The following is a 21,860-nucleotide window of genomic DNA, read 5'->3' as shown; positions in this document are numbered from 1 at the left end:
AGGCAAAGGTAAGAATAAGGAAAAGCACAATGTGGTGCAGGAATTGGTGAGTTCATCCACTTCGGTTGATGTACTAGTTTAAAGAAGCTAAGTTATGTGTAGTAACAGATTAACTTCAAAATCCCAGTAGCACAACAAACCAACACACATCAAATGTTTATTTTTTGCTCACACACTAGATCAATGAAATGTCAGATTCCACCACTTTGTAGCTACAGGATCTGAAATGTGCAACTTTCCTTGTTGCTTCAGGAAAAGAATAAAGAAGCATGGAGAACTCATGCCTGTTTTTCTAGGCTCAGGCACAGGAATGACATACGTTCTTTCTGCTAACAGCCAGTTAACCAGAACTAGCTGTATGGCCTGCTCAATGGCAAGAAGCTGCATAAAGTGGAAGAAAAGAGATTATTTGGTGAGCATTGTTATCTCTTTCATGGCTGGGCTATGAAACATATACAATGGAGAGTAAAAGATAAAATGGAAAATGTCAGCCACTTCTAGCAGTGACTTTCAGGATGTGGAATTTACACTAACCCTAGGAACTGGGGTGACATTGGATGAACAAGATTAGGAGGATGATCTGATTGGGTTTGGTGATAATCTAGCTGTTAACCAGAAGGTCTGAAGGTGGTTTCCTGGATAAATTGTGAGAGAAGAGGGAGATTGGTGTGGTGCCTATCTCAGGTAAAGAGAGAGAGAGAAATTTAAAGCCTAAACATACCATGGTCATGACAATGGAAAACAGACGGCATATGTGAGAAAATGATGAAAGTAAAAGTCTGTTAGATTTGGCCATTAATTCAACATGGGACATGAAGAGTAGAGAGTACAGAAAGGAGAAATCCAGGGACTTTAATCATAGTGGTATCATTGTACGGGCAGTCCACAGAAGAAGCCACTCTGGAGACTTCATACCTAGGATATAAAGTTATCATTATAAAAAATAAAGTATGGAGCTGGAGTACAGCAACTACAGCAGAAGCCAAAGATGTGAGTCAGATTTAGTGTGTCTTGAAATCCATTCAAAAATCGTCCAATAAATGGCCAGGTATGGTGGCTCACACCTGTAATCCCAGCACTTTGGGAGGCTGAGGTAGGCAGATCACGAGGTCAGGAGATTGAGACCCTCCTGGCTAACACAGTGAAATCCCATCTCTATTAAAAATACAAAAACAATTAGCCAAGCGTGGTGGCGGGCACCTGTAGTCCTAGCTATTTGGGAGGATGAGGCAGGAGAATGACGTGAACCCAGGAAGCGGAGCTTGCAGTGAGCCAAGATCGCACCACTGCACTCCAGCCTGGGTGACAGAGCAAAACTCTGTCTCAAAAAAAAAAAAAAAAAAAGTCTAATAAGCCACTCTATTTCTTCACCAATGTGATGATCATGCCAAGCATCACTAAAATGATAACATGCATCTTGTACATCAGCAACCATGGTACTTTTCAAAAAATTCAATGTGTCTCACCATCCATAAATAATTACTATTAATGATTAGACAATATTCTTTCAAAGTTTCCATTTGTAGCATAGGAAAATCAGAGTGCCTGTGTTCTACCTTTCATTCTAACTAGGTGTCAGAACTCAGAAAAATTATTCCCTGACTCTGCGTTTCAATTTCCTCTTGTGATCTGTGTTGTTTGCTAAACAGTTGACTATTTTATGATCTCTCCTTTATGAGTTGATTCTTTTGTGAGCCCCTGGTCATTCTCTGTAAATTTTAGTTGCCCTTACCAACGTTGCATATGCTTTATGTTTTTCTCTTTAGTCCTTATTGTATGCTATATATTTTCCATTTTGTCCCTATTTTTAGTCAGTCTCTTCCACTAGAGTATAAAGTCCATGGCAATGAAAATACATTTTTGTATATAAATACTCAGTACCTAGAGAGCTCTAGGAATGTTAGTAATAATAAGAAGAATATCATTACCATCAAAAGGGCTTGTAACTGGACTTGGCAGCAATTTGAATACAGGAACTGCTTGCTTCTTGAACTGGAAGTGTGTATCTCTGACCATATTTCAACATGATTTTTAATATCTACATAATATTCCACTGTAGCTGTTGTTTAAATTTATACTGCCATGTCCTAATTGTTTCATATTTGCATTATCTTGTCACTATGCTCCATACTATAACAAATATTTCTGCACATATAATTTTGCATTTTTCTCACATTATTATATTCCTAAAAGAAGAATTTGTGGGTAAAAGTATAACAACTTTTGTAATTAAATTGATTTTTTTGCCAAATTGTCTCTTCGAAGGGCATTATCAATTTACATTTTCCGTAAATGAAAGTAGCTTTCAAGGGATGAGTAAGACCATGGCCTCTTAGTAGCCTCTAGGTCCAAATCTTAGCTCAGTCTTATCTGGTTGAAGGCACTGGGCAAGTTCTTGAACTCTTCTTAATATCCACAACTGAAAAATAGGTAAAATACCAAATTGTATTGTTGTTCTGAAAATTAAATGTCAAAATATACATAAAATGTAAAATGGGATCTGACATATAGGACTTAGTAAATAAAATTCAACCATTATTGTTTCAGTATATGAAATTGTCTTTTCACCATACCTTTATTAACACAATATATTTTTCTTTTATAATCTCAGAGCTTTAATATGATTTTGTTAATTAAATTAGCATTTATTTAATCACCAGTGATAATGAATATTATCTCTTCTATTATAAGATTTACTTAAATATTAAGGACACTAATTCTTTATATATCTCATATACATATTAATGAATCCAAATTAATATTAAGACAATTCCTTATATGTATTATAAAAGCATTTCCGGACTATGACTTGCCTTTTCATTGTATCTGTAACTTTATTTGTCTTACCAAATTAAAATGTTTACAGTGCTCGCTATGGCAGCACATATACTAAAATTGGAACAATACAAAGAAGACTAGCAAAGCCCCTGCACAAGGATGACATGCAAATTCGTGAAGCGTTCCATATTTTTCAAGATGACCAAATAGGAAACAGCTCCAGTCTGCAGCTCCCAGCGTGATCGACACAGAAAATGGGTGATTTTGCATTTCCAACTGAGGTACCTGGTTCATCTCATTGGGACTGGTTGGACAGTGGGTGCAGCCCACAAAGGGCAAGCCGAAGCAGGGTGGAGCATCGCCTCACCTGAGAAGTGCAAGGGGTTAGGGGATGTCCCTTTCCTAGCCAAGGGAAGCCGTGACAGACTGTAGCAGAAAAATCAGGACACTGCTACCCAAATACTACGCTTTTGCAATGGTCTTAGCAAATGGCACACCAGGAGATAATATGCCTCATCTGGCTCAACAAATCCCATGCCAACAGAGCCTTGCTCTCTGCTAGCACAGCAGTCCGAGATCCATCTGTGAGGTGGTAGCCTGGCTGGGAGAGGGACATCCCCCATTGCTGAGGCTTGAGTAGGTAGACAAAGCAGCCCAGAAGCTCAAACTGGGTGGAGCCCACCTCAGTTCAATGAGGCCTGCCTACCTCTGTAGACTCCACCTCTGGGGGCAGGGCATAGCTGAACAAAAGGCAGCAGAAACTTCTGCAGACTTAAACGTCTCTGTCTGACAGCTCTGAAGAGACCAGCACTTTTCCCAGCATAGTGTTTGAGCTCTGAGAATAGACAGACTGCCTCCTCAAGTGGGTCCCTGATCGCTGTGTAGCCTAACTGGGCGACATCTCTCAGTAGGGGCCAACTGACACCTCATACAGCCAGGTGCCCCTCTGAGATGAAGGTTCCAGAGGAGGGATCAGGCAGCAATATCTGCTGTTCTGCAGTCTCCGCTGGTGATACCCAGGCAAACAGGTCTGGAGTAAATACCTCCAGCAAACTGCAACGGACCTGCAGCTGAGGGACCTGACTGTTAGAAGGAAAACCAACACACAGAAAGGAATAGCATCAACATCAACAAAAAGGACATCCAAACCAAAACCCCATCTGTTGGTCACCAACATCAAAGACCAAAGGTAGATAAAACCACAAAGATGGGGAGAAACCAGAGCAGAAAACCTGAAAATTCTAAAACCCAGAGAGCCTCTTCTCCAAAGGACTGCAGCTCCTTGCCAGCAATGGAACAAAGATGGACAGAGAATAACTTTGATGAGTTTACAGAAGTAGGCTTCAGAAGGTCGGTAATAACAAACTTCTCCAAACTAAAGGAGGATGTTTGAACCCATCGCAAACAAGCTAAAAACCTTGAAAAAAGATTAGCAGAACGGCTAACTAGATTAAACAGTGTAGAGAAGAACTTAAATGACCTGATGGAGCTGAAAACCATGGCACGAGAACTACATGAGGCATGCACAGGCTTCAATAGCCAATTTGATCAAGTGGAAGAAAGGATATCAGTGATTGAAGATCAAATTAATGAAATAAAGCAAGGAGACAAGATTAGAGGAAAAAAAAGTAAAATGAAATGAACAAAGTCTCCAAGAAATATGGGACTACATGAAAGGACCAAATCTATGTTTGACTGGTATACCTGAAAGTGACGGGGAGAATGGAACCAAGCTGGAAAACACTCTTAAGGATGTTATCCAGGAGAACTTCCCCAACCTAGCAAGGAAGGCCAACATTCAAATTCCGGAAATACAGAGACCACAACAATGATACTCCTTGAGTACAGCAATCCCAGGATACATAATTGTCAGATTCACCAAGGTTGAACAGAAGGAAAAAATGTTAAGGGCAGCCAGAGAGAAAGGTCAAGTTACCCACAGATGGAAGCCCATCAAACTAACAGCAGATCTCTTGGCAGAAACTCTACAAGACAGAACAGAGTGGGGGTGAATATTCAACATTCTTAAGAAAAGAATTTTCAACATAGAATTTCATACCCAGTCAAACTAAGCTTCATAAGTGAAGGAGAAATAAAATCCTTTACAGAAAAGAAAATGCTGAGAGATTTTGTCACCACCAAGCCTGCCTTACAAGAGCTCCTGAAGGAAACACTAAACCTGGAAAGGAACAACCGGTACCAACCACTGCAAAAATATGCCAAATTGGAAAGACCATCGATGCTAGGAAGAAACGGCACCAACTAATGAGCAAAATAACCAGCTAACTTCATACTGACAGGATCAAATTCACACATAACAATATTAACCTTAAATGTAAACGGGCTAAATGCCCCATTTAAAAGGCACAGAGTGGCAAATTGAGTAAAGAGTCAAGACCCATCAGTGTGCTGTATTCAGAAGACCCATCTCACATGCAGAGACACACATAGGCTCAAAATAAAGGGATGGAGGAAGATCTACCAAGCAAATGGAAAGCAAAAAAAAAAAAAAAAAAGCAGGGGTTGGGGGTTGCAATCCTAGTCTCTGGTAAAACAGACTTTAAAATAACAAAGATCAAAAGAGACAAGGGCATTACATCATGGTAAAGGGATCAATTCAACAAGAAGAGCTAACTATCCTAAATGAATATGCACCCAATACAGGAGCACCCAGATTCATAAAGCAAGTCCATAGAGACCTACAAAGAGACTTAGACTCCCACACAATAATAATGGGATACATGAACACCCCGCTGTCAATATTAGATCAATGAGACAGAAGACTAATAAGCATATGCAGGACTTGAACTCAGATCTCCACCAAGCCGACCTAATAGACATCTACAGAACTCTCCACCCCAAATAAACAGAATATACATTCTCAGAAGCACATCACACTTATTCCAAAATGGACCACATAGTTGGAAGTAAAACACTCCTCAGCAAATGTAAAAGAACAGAAATCACAACAAACTGTCTCTCAGACCACAGTGCAATCAAATTAGAACTAAGGACTAAGAAACTCCCTCAAAACTGCACAACTATATGGAAACTGAACAATCAGTTCCTGAATGACTACTGGGTAAATAACAAAATGAAGGCAGAAATAAAGATGTTCTTTGAAACCAATGAGAACAAAGACACAACATAACGGAATCTCTGGGACACATTTAAAGCATCGTGTAGAGGGAAATTTATAGCACTAAATGCCCACAAGAGAAAGCAGGAAAGATCTAAAACTGACACCCTCACATCACAATTAAAAGAACTAGAGAAGCTAGAGCAAACAAATTCAAAAGCTAGCAGAAGGTAAGAAATAACTAAGATCGGAGCAGAACTAAAGGAGATAGAGACACAAAAAAACCCTTCAAAAAATCCATGAATCCAGGAGCTGGTTTTTGAAAAGATCAACAAAATTAAAAGACTGCTAGCAAGACTAACAAAGAAGAAAAGAGAGAAGAATCAAATCAATGCAATAAAAAAATGATAAAGGGGATATCACCACCAATCCCACAGAAATACAAACTACCATCAGAGAATATTTGTGTGAAGGTGTTTATAGTAAACTGGAAAATCTAGAAGACATGGATAAATTCCTCAACCCACACCCCGCCACCCCAAGTCTAAACCAGGAAGAAGTTCAATCCCTGAATAGACCAATAACAGACTCTGACATTGAGACAATAATTAATAGCAGACCAACCAAAAAAAGTCCAGGACCAGACACATTCACAGCCAAATTCTACCAAAGGTAGGAAGAGCTGATGCCATTCCTTCTGAAACTATTCCAATCAATAGAAAAAGAAGGAATCCTCCCTAACTCATTTTATGAGGCCAGCATCATCCTCATACCTGATGAACATTAATGTAAATATCCTGAGTAAAATACTAGCAAACCAAATCCAGCCACACATCAAAAAGCTTATCCACTAAGATCAACTTGGCTTCATCCCTGGGATGCAAGGCTGGTTCAACATATGCAAATCAATAAACGTACTCCATCACATAAACAGAACCAATGACAAAAACCACATGACTAACTCAATAGATGCAGAAAAGGCCTTTGACAAAATTCAACAGCCCTTCATGCTAAAAACTCTCAAAGAACTCGGTATTGATGGAATATATCTCAAAATAATGAGAACTATTTATGACAAACCCACAGCCAATGTCATACTGAATGGCCAAAAACTGGAAGCATACCCTCTGAAGACTGGCACAAGACAGGGATGCGCTTTCTTACCACTCCTATTCAACATAGTATTGGAAGTTCTGGCCAGGGCAATCAGGCAAGAGAAAAAAATTAAGAGTATTCAATTAGGAAAAGAGGAAGTCAAATTGTCCCTGTTTGTAGATGACATGATTGTATATTTAGAAAACCCCATTGTCTCAGCCCAAAATCTCCTTAAGCTGATAAGCAACTTCAGTAAAGTCTCAGGATACAAAATCAATGTGCAAAAACCACAAGCATTTCTATGCACCAATAAGAGACAGAGAGCCAAATCATGAGTGAACTCCCATTCACAATTGCTACAAAGAAAATAAAATACCTAGAAATTCAACTTACAAGGGATGTTAAGGACTTTTTCGAGGAGAATTACAAACCACTGCTCAATGAAATAAAAGAGGACACAAACAAATGGAAGAACATTCCATGTTCATGGATAGGAAGAATTGATATCGTGAAAATGGCCATACTGCCCAAGGTAATTTATACATTCAATGCCATTGCCATCAAGCTACTAATGACTTTCTTCACAGAATTGGAAAAAACTACTTTAAAGTTCATATGGAACCAAAAAAGAGCCACATTGCCAAGACAATCCTAAGCAAAATGATCAAAGCTGGAGGCATCACACTACCTGACTTCAAACTATACTACAAGGCTACAGTAACCAAAACAGCACGATGGAACAGAAGAGAGGCCTCTGCAATAACTTCACACATCTACAACTATCTGATCTTTGACAAACCTGACAAAAACAAGCAATGGGGAAAGGATCCCATATTTAATAAATGGTGCTGGGAAAACTGGCTAGCCATATGTAGAAAGCTGAAACTGGATCCCTTCCTTACACCTTATACAAAAATTAATTCAAGATGGATTAAAGACTTAAATGTTAGACCTAAAACTATAAAAACCCTAGAAGAAAACCTAGGCAATACCATTCAGGACATAGGCATGGGCAAGGACTTCATGATTAAAACACCAAAAGCAAAGGCAACAAAAGCCAAAATAGACAAATGGGATCTTATTAAACTAAAGAGCTTCTGCACAGCAAAAGAAACTACCATCAGAGTGAACAGGCAACCTACAGAATGGGAGAAAATTTTTGCAATCTACCCATCTTACAAAGGGCTAATATCCAGAATCTACAAAGTGGGCAAAGGATTTGAACAGACACTTTTCAAAAGAATATATTTATGCAGCCAACAGACACATGAAAAAATGATCATCACTGGTCATCACAGAAATGCAAATCAAAACCACAATGAGATACTATTTCACACCAGTTAAAATGGTGATCATTAAAAAGTCAGGAAACAACAAGTACTGGAGAGGATGTGGAGAAATAAGAACACTTTTACACTCTTGGTGGGACTGTAAACGAGTTCAACCATTGTGGAAGACAGTGTGGCAATTCCTCAAGGATCTAGAACTAGAAATACCATTTGACCCAGCCATCCCATTACTGGGCCTATACCCAAAGGATTATAAATCATGCTACTATGTAAGACACATGCACACATAAGTTGTCGTGTCACTATTCACAATAGCAGACTTGGAAACAACCCAAATGTCCATCAATGATAGACTGGATTAAGAAAATGTGGCACATACACACAATGGAATACCACGCAGCCATAAAAAAAGATGAGTTCCTGTCCTTTGTAGGGAGAAGGAAGAAGTTGGAAACCATCATTCTGAGCAAACTACTGCAAGGACAGAAAACCAAACACTGCATGTTCTCACTCATAGGTGGGAATTGAACAATGAGAACACTTGGACAGACAGCGGGGAACATCACACACTGGGGCCTGTCGTGGGGTGGGGGAATGGTGGAGGGATAACATTAGGAGAAATACCTAATGTAAATGACAAGTTAATGGGTGCAGCAAACCAACATGGTACATGTATACCTATGTAACAAACCTGCAAGTTGTGCACATGTACCCTAGAACTCAAAGTATAATAAACAAAATAAATAAAAATGTTATCAAATCTATCATTATTTTCTCTTTTGAGCTTCATTTTGGGAGATATGCCTAGGCAGTTCTCCTTTACCAAGTATAACATTATTATTTACCTACTTCCTCTGTTGCTCTCAAGCTTCTGTTATTTATATTTAGAACTTCAGTCCATCTGGAATTTATTTTGGCTTAAGGCATGCTGTGAGAGTCTAGATTTTTTTCACATGTTAATTCAATTGATGTGTTGACTGCTCTTCTATTCTTTGTGTGTGTGTGTGTGTGTGTGTGTGTGTGTGTGTGTGTGTTTTACTGCTAAGATAGTACCAAAGGTACCAACAATAAAAGGTTAACCAGATTAAATCCAGATCATTGTTTTATGCAAGAGTCTAATTCATAGATTCTGACTTGTGTTCTCTACACTTGTTAATAAGGTAAATAGGCTTTGTAACAACTATTTTCCTGAATGTATTCCTTTTAACCTCTGCCAAATTTGGTCTTCAGGTTAAGGTTGCTATTAAGAAGACCAAAAGCACTGTAAGCATTACCTTTGCAAAAGCATTGATAGACTCCCATAGCTATGCTGGTCTCTCTGGAGAAACTTGCAGAGAATTTCTAAATCTATATAAGACTACCCTGAAGACACTCATTGCACTGACTCTGCTTTGTAAAATTCTGTTTTTCTCCCTAAATGTCTCCCATTATCACAAACGATCTGGGAGATCATAGGGATTAACATTTCCCTATAGAAATCAAAGTTTGATGCTCCAAAACATACTTTAATTATTGTTTTCTTTCGGACTATAGAGTTAAATCTTTCCAAATATTCCTCCAAACTTACTAGTATTCACAATTTATTTGAAATACAATAAGGGTATTTAAGGCCTCTTTCAGGCTTTATAGTTTTGGGCTCAGTGAGCCCATTCTTCCTATGTCTTGAACCTTAAAGGGATAGTGTTGCAATGAGAAACTTGATTATCAAGAGCTATTATTAACCTAATTGTCTCCCTTCCAGCCCCACCCCAGGTCTTTGAGTCAGACTCTCAGATATTTTCCTTTGGCTCATAAATGCAAGTCCTAATGATGAGCTGGCCTTGAAGACAAACACTCAGGACCAGAATCTCTCGCTGAAGATTCTGCCTTTCTTGAACTCATTAGACCTTGATTTTGGAACTTTGAACTCTTGATTCTCTAACTTGACTTTGACAGCTGATTCTTGCTCTTATTAGATTTAGTCCTTTAATTTTCATCTGTTCATTTGCATTTGAAATATTCTATGTTCAGGTCAGTCTTGTTTATCCATTGTTCCTGTTCTCTTTTAGGAAGATTTGGACATTCATGAATTACACAGTCACTGTTTGGTATAGGTCTTTAACAGCCAATGCCTTTTTGGTAAGAAACTTTGCCATACCTGCTTACATCGGAGCTATAAACAAAGATAATAAGTCATATTTTATTTAACATAGCCACCTCTCTTTCCATCATCTTTACTGTCTCCTATATACTTTTACTCATTATGTTTTCCTCTACTGAAATATCAAATCTTTGACATATTTTTGTATTTTCAAATCATAACCATCTCTTCAGGTCCTATTCAGATCCTGTCATCTCTATGAAGCCTCTTTAAACCTTCTTTTCATTTTTTTTTTCCTTCTCTTTAGGACTTTAACTCTTACTTTTCTTAAAATGTGTAGTTAATTATTACTATATATTTTCTTATTTAATGACATACTGTCTGGGTCTTGTTTCTTCAGCTAGATTATAATCTCCTTAAGGAAAGAAACTAGAATGTTCTGTAATTCCCACAATGACTAGTATCGTGTTAAATATACCATTAAGTGCTTAATAGATGTTGTCAACTGGTGGACTAGCAGCTCCATTTTACTGCACTGTAACCTAATGGAAAAATAAGATTAGCCTATTCTACTAGAATTAACAGAAAGAAGCAAAATTCCCAATGTGCGTTTCTTGGCCATGTCATTGTCATCCATAAAACTCATCCATTTTCTTTACCTTCCTCCAGCTTTCCTCATCATTCTATAGATGACTGTATTTGATAAATATGCATTTACTTTACAAGAAATACTGAAAATATTTACTAGTTAGGTTTTAATATAAGACCTTAAACTGATTTTGTAATTTTATAAGTATTTTAGTAACCAACCCCACAGATTAAATAAGAAAAATTTTTTTCATGCTCAATATGTTGGAGAGAAAATGCAGATGTGGCATTTTCAAGGAATTTCTCCAAGTTCATATGCTTAGTAACTAGAACAAGAGAGACAAAACACAGTTTATCTGGCTTAAATCCAGTGGTCTCCAGAATAAGAAGAATGTGCTTTCTGCTAAACCCTAATGCCTCTCAATTACCACAAGGTCAAATCACATTTAAAATTCATTCCACCTAAAAATGCACATAAACATTAAACAACAGCAATGTCCCAAATCTTATCATTAACCATTCCTCTACCGTGCTTTACTGAAAATTTTAGAATTCAAGGCTGTGATTTGTCCATTTTATCCCCTTATTCTTTACCCTTCAGAACCAGTTCGTCTCTTAATTGAACCAATCTTTAAACTAGATAACATGTTCATTTTTCTGTCAGAGGTATTTCAGCTTATTTTTTGCTGAATTGGATATGAGGACTGTGTTTGAAATTAGTTAGGGAGATAGAGTGGCAAGTGTACCATGGCTACTTGCAAAATGCAATTAAGCCCTGGGATGGTGGCCAGGAGCCCTGGCAGGCAGAGACTCGAAACCAGGGGAGAGATTATATCGGAGCCATATTAGTGCCATCTAATTGCTGTTTTAATTTCCTCCCTTCAGCCATACTAGTTGTCCTGGCAGAAACTTGATGCTTCTAACACAAGAGCGAGAGCCAAAGTGAATTTATCATCAGTTTGAATTTGTTTGTGTTTGAATTAGTCTGAGACATGGCCATGAGAAATTGTTTTCTTTACACCTTTGATGTCGTTCCAGGTGTTCCAGCTGCTTGTAGGTCATTAGGCTGCTGATTCAGCCCCAGCCCTAGCACTGGAAAATGATAGCTGATCAATTTTTGGTAGTCCATTCCCAAGTCAACTGTTAATAGATCGGTATGCATTCCAGAATTTGAGGCATTAGAAAAATACTTAGATATTGCACTGAGAGAAGTGAACATTTAAATTCCTTTTGGTGGTAAGGAAGAATGTAATACCAGGATATAAAATGTAATTTGCAGGAGAAAATCCTCTTTCTCCCAAATATCTTCTCCACTGTTACCTGTGATGGTGCATTACTTATAGTAGAAAGTATCATTCACTTCAGACTCCTTTTAAAGACAAATTCCAGGAAATGGGAAGCCCATCAGCCCTGCCATGTCATTATGGATGAATAAGAGAGTCTGTGTCAGTGTGGATGAAATAAATATATCTAGGAGATGTTGTACAGGCTGGAGCAAATCTTATGCTGCAGCCATAACTGTCTTCCAGAGTGGAAATTGTTAACATGTAGCTTCTTAAGATTTAAATACATCTTGTTAAACCAACATTTTTCAAGTGTTATCTTACCAAGTTCACCAAATGCGGATATCAAGATCTTAAATGCAATAATCAGATACTCAACTCAAAGCATACCTCCTGTAGTTAAAATTAACTACCTCAAAATTCTCTAAGAGATTTATTTCCTTTAGGTTACTCTGCAAATGCCTGTCATCTATTTCTTTTACTATTTGCATCTCTGTTTGCAAGATGCTGGAATTACATCTATATCTTTGTTCTGAGTGCTTGATATAGAATCCTCAAAAAATAATTCAGCATTCTGCATTTTGCTTGTGCTGCAGAATTGGGAAGGGTAAAGTAACTTCAAGTTTAGAGTCCAACTTTCAAAAATATTAATCACATGGAAATTGGATACCATTGTACATCCTGTATAACAAATGGAAACGTTTTCTTTAGCTGCAGAAATTTGTTTGCCCCTCTAACCATTTCACTTCTAAGTCATGCAAACAACTCAAACAGGACTCGAGGTGAGAGCAAAAGCATTTGCTGTACTCCTCCGTCAACTCTAGCCTTTCCTTTGCCAAGCATTAATACCATGGGCCACCACCATAGACTGTCATTTTCTTGGAGAGGAAAAAGGAACCAAGAGAAGATTATGGAAAGTGGGGCCCTATTTAGAACAGAAGCATAGAAAGAAATCTGGTGTTCTGCTAACTCCCCACACAAGTCCCCTTTCTGTAGTCTGTTCTGTTCTGTTCTCTCCTAGCTGACACCTCTTTTCTCTCCATTGCATTTCAAAACATTTCTTGATTTCAGTGAGTCAGATGGAAAAGAGCACTGGACTGAGAGTTGAGCAACCACAGATTTAGTTCCAACCATTCAACCTATTTTCAGTAAAAACTTGGGCAAGTAGGTCAGTCACTTGGATGCCATCCTCTACGACTTAAAAAAATGGGTGTGCCCATCTCAGCTAGAGAGATGCTAAGCAGACCCAGCCCGGCTACTTGGCCACATCTACACTACTAGCACTCCAATATGATTGAAGAGGTTCACAGAGAGGATGTGTGACCACCGTACTTATATCCCTAGTAAGGAATTACTGAGAAATTTCTGTGGGTATTTTTCCTAGGTTGGTGTTCTGTGTTAGTACAACGGGAAATTTTTTGGAACATGTTGTAGGTAGCAGTGCCTATAATCCCACCCTCACAGCTTTTTTTTTCCTGTGGAATATTCCTATTATTCATATTAATCTGTTTAATTAAAATAGCAATGCCATAATATGGATAAAAAAAAAAAAATCCGTAACTCCTCCTTAGCCGTTGACAGCAGAATGTCCTATACACCACCACCGCTGTGGTAGGATAAACAGTGGAACCCCAAAGATGTTCATGTCCTAATCCCCAAAACATAAATATGTTACATTACCTGGAAAAGGGGACTTTGCAAATATGGTTAAGCAGAGAATTTTGAGATAGGGAGATTATCCCAGACTATTCAAACAGGCCTTTGGGCCTTATTACTGTGGTAATAAGAGTCCTTTTAAGAAAAAGGTATAAAGGTCAGAGACAGAGAAAGTGATTAGAATATAATACACTGCTGACTTTGAAGATAGATAATAAAACCATAAGCCAAGGAATGTGGGCAGCCTCTAGAAGCCAGAAAAGGCAAATAAACAGATTATCTCCTAGAGTCTCCAGAAAGAATGTGCCCTGCCAACACCTTGATTTTAGGATTTCTCACTTCCAGGACTGTAAGATAACAAATGTGTGTCATTTAACATCCCTTCGTTCGTGGTAGTTATAGTATCAATAGGAAATTAATATAACCACTTAATTTAGACTCCTTAACATGGATCTGTGTTGTTTGTGTTGGTCATTCTTTCTCATTATTCATAATCAGATAATGTCATTTACATTTTTCTAAACATTAATTAAATGCTAAATATTAGCCCATAACCAGCCATGCCTGGTGGGGCAGGTGATGCTGCTAAAGTGGGATGTTATACAAGAGGGTAAAAGCTCTAGATCTTGGACCAGACAAATGTGGGTTGAAGCCCTTTCTCTGAACTATTATTGTAACTCTGAGAACGTCAAAGAAACTACTCTATCACTTTGAAACCGGCTTCTTGTCTATTAAAATGTTATCCTAACTCATAAGGTCAATGAGAGCATTAAATAAGATAATTTATATGTAAGAACTTAACAGAAGTTTTAGTACATAGGGCATATAGGGTAGATTTTATTGTTTTTAAAAAGGGATGACTCACTGAACTAAAGAGTATAGCAACAGCTTTTTAGAGGAAATGTGATCCACGTTGGTCCTCAAATATTTCGGTAGACTTGGGTAGAGACTTTCAAAAGTGAAGCTATTATGTTGTGGAATACAGGTTTTAGGGTAGAGATTTGGATTTGCCACTTATTGGCCACATCATCATCTTGGGTGAATTATTTCATTTCTCTGACCTGCAATTTCTTCAGCTGAAATTTGTATATCAATATCCATCTTATAGGATCATTGAGAAGATTAAATAGAATTATGTATGTGAAGCTTGGGGAAAGCTCAGCACAGAATTCAATCACTGGGGTTAGGAAGGCAGCAAGGACAAAGTTGTAGGGCATGTTTTTGAAACAGATAAACCAGCAGATAGTCTTTGGTGGAGCCAGCAGACTAAAGTAGAACAACTGACAAAGTTAGAGAATAGATTGAAAGAAGATTGTAGGGGGGTCCTGCATGCCTGGCTAGGGTTTTCTAACCTGAAGGACTGAAAGTGACTTTTATAATAGGAGCTATCAAATATAAGCTATAGAGGGTTTTATATAACACTACAAATTCAGTTTGCCCATAATACAAATGATAGAAGAGTTTATAGAGAGAGGTATTCCTAGGTAGTTCTATAGGGCATTGTTTTCAAAGTTTCTTAGCAATTAACCATGTATTAGAATACATGTAAAGGGTAAAATATTAATGAAGTATCACAAAATGTTTTTAATATAAATTGATATTATGCTTCATACTTAAACATATTCATTAGGCAAATATGTGTTGAGTATCTATCATTTAAATAGAGATAGAATAATGAGCAAAGAACTCAGTCACTCTGTTTACAGAGTTTAGTTTCATGAAAGAGACAGATATGAATTAGTTATACAAATTAAATATACTTTATGCAACAATATATAATCAGATAATACATATGCATATTTCATCATTTTTATGAAAAGAGTGTATAATGGGCTGTGACATGTCCCAGAGGGCCTTATACAGTCTGCTATGGACTAAATGGTGTTCCCCCAAAATTTCTATGTTGAAGCTGTAACCCCCAATATAATGGTGGTATTTGAAGATGGGGCCCATGGAAGGTAATTAAGTTTAGATGAGATCATAAAGATCAGGCCTTCATGATGGGGGTAAGAGACTAATACATGGTCTAGGGAATTTGTGTCCTTGACATCCATTCCTCTGCCTCTCTTTGGTGTAGATGCCCTTAAGATAGAACAGGATTTGCTTCTCTTCTCTCATAGGCCCTGTAATTGGTCCATGATTGGTATAAGGCAGTTTCAAGGCCAAGCCTCCTTCAATCTATAGCAACTTCTTCCTCTCACCCCCTAGTTCACCCACTGACCTCACCTTCCTTTGACAATCATAATTCTTATCACTTAGCTATTTTCTTGTGCATATTGTTATATGGTGAATGTGATATAATGCCATTGATCATATAAGAATTATTCTTCTCCTGCTCTGTGCGTAATATATACTGTGGTCAGTCTCTATCCTTTGACTTGACTAGGATGACTGAGAATATGTTTAAGCTGGACTATGAGGGAGTAGATGTAACATGAGATAAAAAATATTATTTGGTGGAGTCGAGGAGGACAAGAAAAATAACAACGGAGGAGGAGGAGGAGGAGGGCAAAAGAAGAGAAAAAGTACTGGACAGCCAGGAATGAAGACGCCAATGTGGGTTAAATTGACACTGATTTTGAATGTTTATTGGGTCAGAGTGATCTCCAGAAAAGCCATTTCCCACTGTTCAGTTGATTATCTCTGAATTTAAACAGTGCTTCAGATAAATGAAGCAAGTTAGTACTATGGACTCTACTTCTATAATGTTACTTTTGCCAAGTGAAAAGCTTGTGATGTCCTCACCTAATCTGTAGCTGAAGCCTCCAAGTAGTCTCATCACTCTCTTCCCTTTTCAATCGATTCTCTATACAGCAGCCAAAATGATATTTATAAAAATAAATGGGGTATTTATAAACATAAATTGGATCACCGCCTGCTTAAAACCACTCAATGATTTCCTTTGCATTTGGTATAAAATCCAAGCCCCTTACCATGGCTTACAAAACTCTGGCAGTCTAATTCCTGCCCAGCTCTCCAATCGCATATGATTGCCACCCTAACTCCCAGTGTACCTGCCCCACTGGCCTTGTTTCCCTTCTTAAACATGCTAATCTCATCCTCACCTTTGTTCCCTATGAAGGCTGAATGCTGAGTGTGCAACGCATTTCTCTTATGTCTTCACTTAGCTGCCCCTTCTCATGTGTCAGGTTTCAAGCATGAATACCACCTCCTAAAATAAGCCTTCCATTAGGTAGTCTGTCAAATAACCCTTTGTTCTTTTCCTCTATAGCATTCGGCAACATGTAAGTCTTTCAATGAGGGGTAGGTTTTGCCCTTTTGTTCCCCATTATATTAACAGAACTCAACCTACCACCTTGCGTATAGTAGGCACTCAGGTATTTATTGAAAGAGTGAATGGATAGGTGGATGGTTGGATGGATGGATGGATGAATGGATGGTAGGCTGGTATACCTGGAGAGAAGAATGTGTAAATCAGACAGCCATTATGAAAGAATAAGTTACATTTTTCAAAGTTTACTTTTAGACCTTTCAGGAAATTAAAATCTGTCTCTATTTGGCCAAGTGAAAAGTTCTCCAAGCCCAATTTGCCCCCACCCCCAGTTTTCTTCCCTGCTTGCTCCTCTGGCCTTCCCTTCTTCCTGCAGTCCTATAGTGCTAGAAGTCTACGCACCACATCTAGCCTTTTTAAACTCTTTGTCTTGTTTTCCTTCTTGTCCCAGACGACTTTGTTCACTGCTTTATCTGTAGCCTCCACACCTCTGTTCAGAATCCAGTAGGTGCCTGATAAATACTTTTTAAATAAGCAAAAGTAGAAATCTTTGAGGATGAGTATCATGCCAAATGCCTCTTAGATGTTTTTTATAATTAAGCAGTATGTCAAAGCATGAGTTAACATTAATGAATTTAGGCACCAATGTTTAGAAAAGTAAACATATTAAAATTATTTCTGAAATATGGGATACATATTTTTGTCTTATATGTAGGCCAATGAACACAATTTGACATTTTCTTGATGTCTTAGGATTATTATATGAGCATCAATTATTGTTTGCTTCTGCCTCTGAAGATATAGTTTGGTCTGACATTTGCAGGAAGGAGAAGAGGCACAGAAGCAAATGTGGCCCTTCACCATTCCCTGAGCCGTATATGCCCAATGGCCTAGAGCATGCAAGACAGAAAATCTAAGACAACCAAACAAGCCATTTTCCTTGGGAAATGGAAGTGTATCCAAATGCGAGTGACTTTTCTTTTCTCTCTAAGACAGTAATGCAGACATTTTATTTCTAGCGTGGGATGGCTCTCTCACTCTTAAACTTACATACACTTAACAAAATAAGTTGCCAATTCTATCTTTGGGGCTTCCCACCTTCGCTTTCAGAACTATTCTGAGAAAGTGTGATAAAAAGAGCACTGCCTTTAGAGTCAGACAGAGCTGAACCTGAACCCTAGCTCTGCCCTGTCTAGCCACGTAAGAGAGACGTGGGATTGAATTATGCAATGTGTATATCACACTTTACACAGTACCCAACACAGAAATAAATGCCTGACTCTTTTTTTTTTTTTTTTTTTTCCATCTGCCTCTAGAGAGTCATCTGCCCTCTAATGACCTACCTGCCCCATGAGCCTCACTCTTCATTGCCTGGGGAAGGTAATCAACTTCCTTCCCTTCACCTTCTGCCATCTGTCAGGAATCGTCCTATGGAAACTATACATACATATATATTACTTTATTCAAAGATACTAGATTCTGAAAATCACTTCTTGTTTTCTTTTTCCAGAGGCATTTGCACTTACAAAGGAGACAATGTCTGCTGAAGGTACAGTATTCCCTCCTTACCCACAGTTTCATTTTCCACGGTTTCTGTTACCTATGGTCATCCGTGGTCTGGAGATATTAAATGGAAAATTCCAGAAATAAATGATTTATAAATTTTAACTTGTGCACCATTCTGAGGAGCATGATAAAATCTCACACTATTCCACTCCATCTCCACCCCATCTCATATGAATTATCTCGTTGTCCACCACATCCACACTGTATAACCTCTCTGTCCATTAGTCACTTAGTAGACATGTTGGATAACAGATGGAAAAACATAAAATATATACATATGATATATACATATACATGTATATACACACACACACACACACACACATATATATATATACACACACACACACATATATATATATATACTTTGGCACTATCCATGGTTTCAGGCATCCACTGGGGGTCTTGGAACATGTTCCCAGCAGATAAGAGGGAACTACTATACAATTTTTTAGGGTATTGGTTTGCCTAGGTAATGCTGTCTCTGCATTCACGCCGGGCAAAGACTTGTACCAATTTTTTATGTGTATAATTAAAACGTGTGCTGATATCTCTGATACATCAAATTTATATTAAAACTTTCTTCTTCAAATGTAATACTGTAAAACATAGCCAACACACTTCCTACCTGGAAAATCACGTAACTGCGGTGTCTTTATATAGCTGTACATCTCATTCTGACTTATTGAAGGATTTAAGCTTTTCATAGAGAGAGTTTTAACGAAGCCACTTTAAGCCCTTTTTAGATTTGAAGTGATGAAAGCATTGGCAGGACTTATAAGAGATAGCATAGGGTTTCTGTGTGAACATCTTTAACAGTAGAAACGTGCCCCCATCCAAAGAGAGCACTTTGCTATTTATCAGGATTTAGGGAAGAGACTGAAGTGCAAGCATGATGCAGTTTTAAAAGATCCCTTTAAAAGCAGACATATCCACACCCAGCGGAAATGGGGATGGGTTTATCTAAAAGTCTGCAGGTGGCACGTTTTCTATTTCTGTGGCCATTAGAGGATGAGTCCGAGCCTGAAGTTTGGCTTCAAGATCCTAAAGTTTCCTTTCTGACTAAAGAAAATCTCTCAGATAAACTAGTAACAGCTAAGGTGATTTACTGATGTGGTGATTTATTGATGTGGTGATTTTACAAAATATACAAGTAAAAACAAGAAATAAATTTAAAGTAAAAACAAGAAATAAATTTATATTCCTGGGTAAAAAAGGGAGGTGGCTTTATTTGTTTGGCTGTTATTACTGCTTATAAGTTTAGATGTTCAGTCACTGAAACTAAATAATTGGATTGTCTCTATACTACACAAAAGCCCAATTTTCAACAATATTTAAACGCTAAAGGAAAAAGCAAGAAATTGACCATTTGTTTAGCAAAGTAATGTGGTTGGCAACTTCTGAAATGGCCCAAAGGATCCCTGCCTTCTGTCATTAAAATGCTTATGTAATCCCTCTCCTGTTGAGTGTGGGCTGCAGGTATTGACTGGCTTCTACCAAACAGAATATGAAAAAAGTGATGAGATGTCACTTATAAGATTAGGTTATAAAAGAGTGTGACACCTGTCTTTCTTTTTTTCCTCTTTCTCTCCTCTCTTGCTTTCTGTAATGAAGCCAGCCACTATTTTGTGAGCTCTCCTCTGAAGAAACCCATGTGGCAAGAAACTGAGAGCACCTTCTGGTTAATAAGCTATGAGGAAATGAGGCACTCACTCCAATAGCTCATAGGGAACTGAATCCTGCCAGCAACTACAGCCCCAGCCAATACCTTGATTGCAGCCTTGAAAGAAACCCAGAGAAAGAATGGACCCAACTAAACCATGCTGTATTTCTGACCCACAGAAACTGTGAGATAACAAATTTTTTTAAATGTATTTTATTTATTATTTGTTTTTCACTTTTTAATTTTATTTACTTATTTTTATTACACATTAAGTTCTAGGGTGCATGTGCACAACGTGCCGGTTTGTTACATAGGTACATACGTGCCATGTTGGTTTGCCGCACCCATTAACTCATTTACATTAGGTATTTCTTCTAATGCTATCCCTCCCCCGGCTCCTACCTGATGACAGGCCCCAGTGTGTGATGTTCCCTGCCTTGTGTCCAAGTGTTCTCATTGTTCAATTCCTACCTATGAATGAGAACATGCAGTGTCTGGTTTTCTGTCCTTGTGATACTTTGCCCAGAATGGTTTCCAGCTGCATCCATGTCCCTGCAAAGGACATGAACTCATCCTTTTTTATGGCTGCACAGTATTCTGTGGTGTATATGTGCCACATTTTCTTAATCCAGTCTATCATTGATGGACATTTGGCTTGGTTCCAAGTCTTTGCTATTGGGAATAGTGCCACAATAAACATACGTTTGCATGTATCTTTATAGATGCATGATTTATAATCCTTTGGGTATATACCCAGTAATAGGATGGCTGGGTCAAATGGTATTTCTAGTTCTAGATCCTTGAGGAATCGCCATACTGTCTTCCACAATGGTTGAACTAGTTTACATTCCCACCAGCAGTGTAAAAGCATTCCTATTTCTCCACATCCTCTCCAGCATCTGCTGTTTCCTGACTTTTCAATGATAGCCCTTCTAACAGGTGTGAGATGGTATCTCATTGTGGCTTTGATCTGCATTTCTCTGATGACCAGTGATGATCAGCATTTTTTCATGTGTCTGTTGGCTGCATAAATGTCATCTTTTGAGAGGTGTCTGTTCATATCCTTTGCCCACTTTTTGAAGGGGTTGGTTTTTTCTTGTAAATTTAAGTTCTTTGTAGGTTCTGGATATTAGCCCTTTGTCAGATGGGTAGATTGCAAAAATTTTCTCCCATTCTGTAGGTTACCTGTTCACGCTGATGGTGGTTTCTTTTGCTGTGCAGAAGCTCTTTAGTTTAATAAGATCCCATTTGTCTATTTTGGCTTTTGTTGCCATTGCTTTTGGTGTTTTAATCATGAAGTCGTTGCCCATGTCTATGTCCTGAATGGTATCACCTAGGTTTTCTTCTAAGGTTTTTATGGTTTTAGGTCTAATATTTAAGTCTTTAATCCATCTTGAATTAATTTTTGTATAAGGCATAAGGAAGGGATCCAGTTTCAGCTTTCTACATATGGCTAGCCAGTTTTCCCAGCACCATTTATTAAATAGGGAATCCTTTCCCCATTTCTTGTTTTTGTCAGGTTTGTCAAAGATCAGGTGGTTGTAGATGGTT

At 38.1% G+C, this 21,860-nt stretch overlaps 1 non-coding gene across 1 annotated transcript; it reads left to right on the top strand.

Moving 5' to 3' along the window:
• The first annotated feature begins 2,865 nt into the window (after nucleotides 1–2,865).
• On the top strand, nucleotides 2,866–2,972 carry LOC112605526. Its single transcript, XR_003115504.1, has one exon. It is a non-coding gene; the product is annotated as a U6 spliceosomal RNA (small nuclear RNA).
• Nucleotides 2,973–21,860: the final 18,888 nt, after the last annotated feature.

The sequence above is a fragment of the Theropithecus gelada genome, chromosome 13 (assembly GCF_003255815.1).
Source record: "Theropithecus gelada isolate Dixy chromosome 13, Tgel_1.0, whole genome shotgun sequence".
NCBI lineage: Eukaryota > Metazoa > Chordata > Mammalia > Primates > Cercopithecidae > Theropithecus > Theropithecus gelada.
The sequence above is the reverse complement of the archived record's forward strand: the minus strand, read 5'-3'. Positions and strand labels throughout refer to the sequence as shown.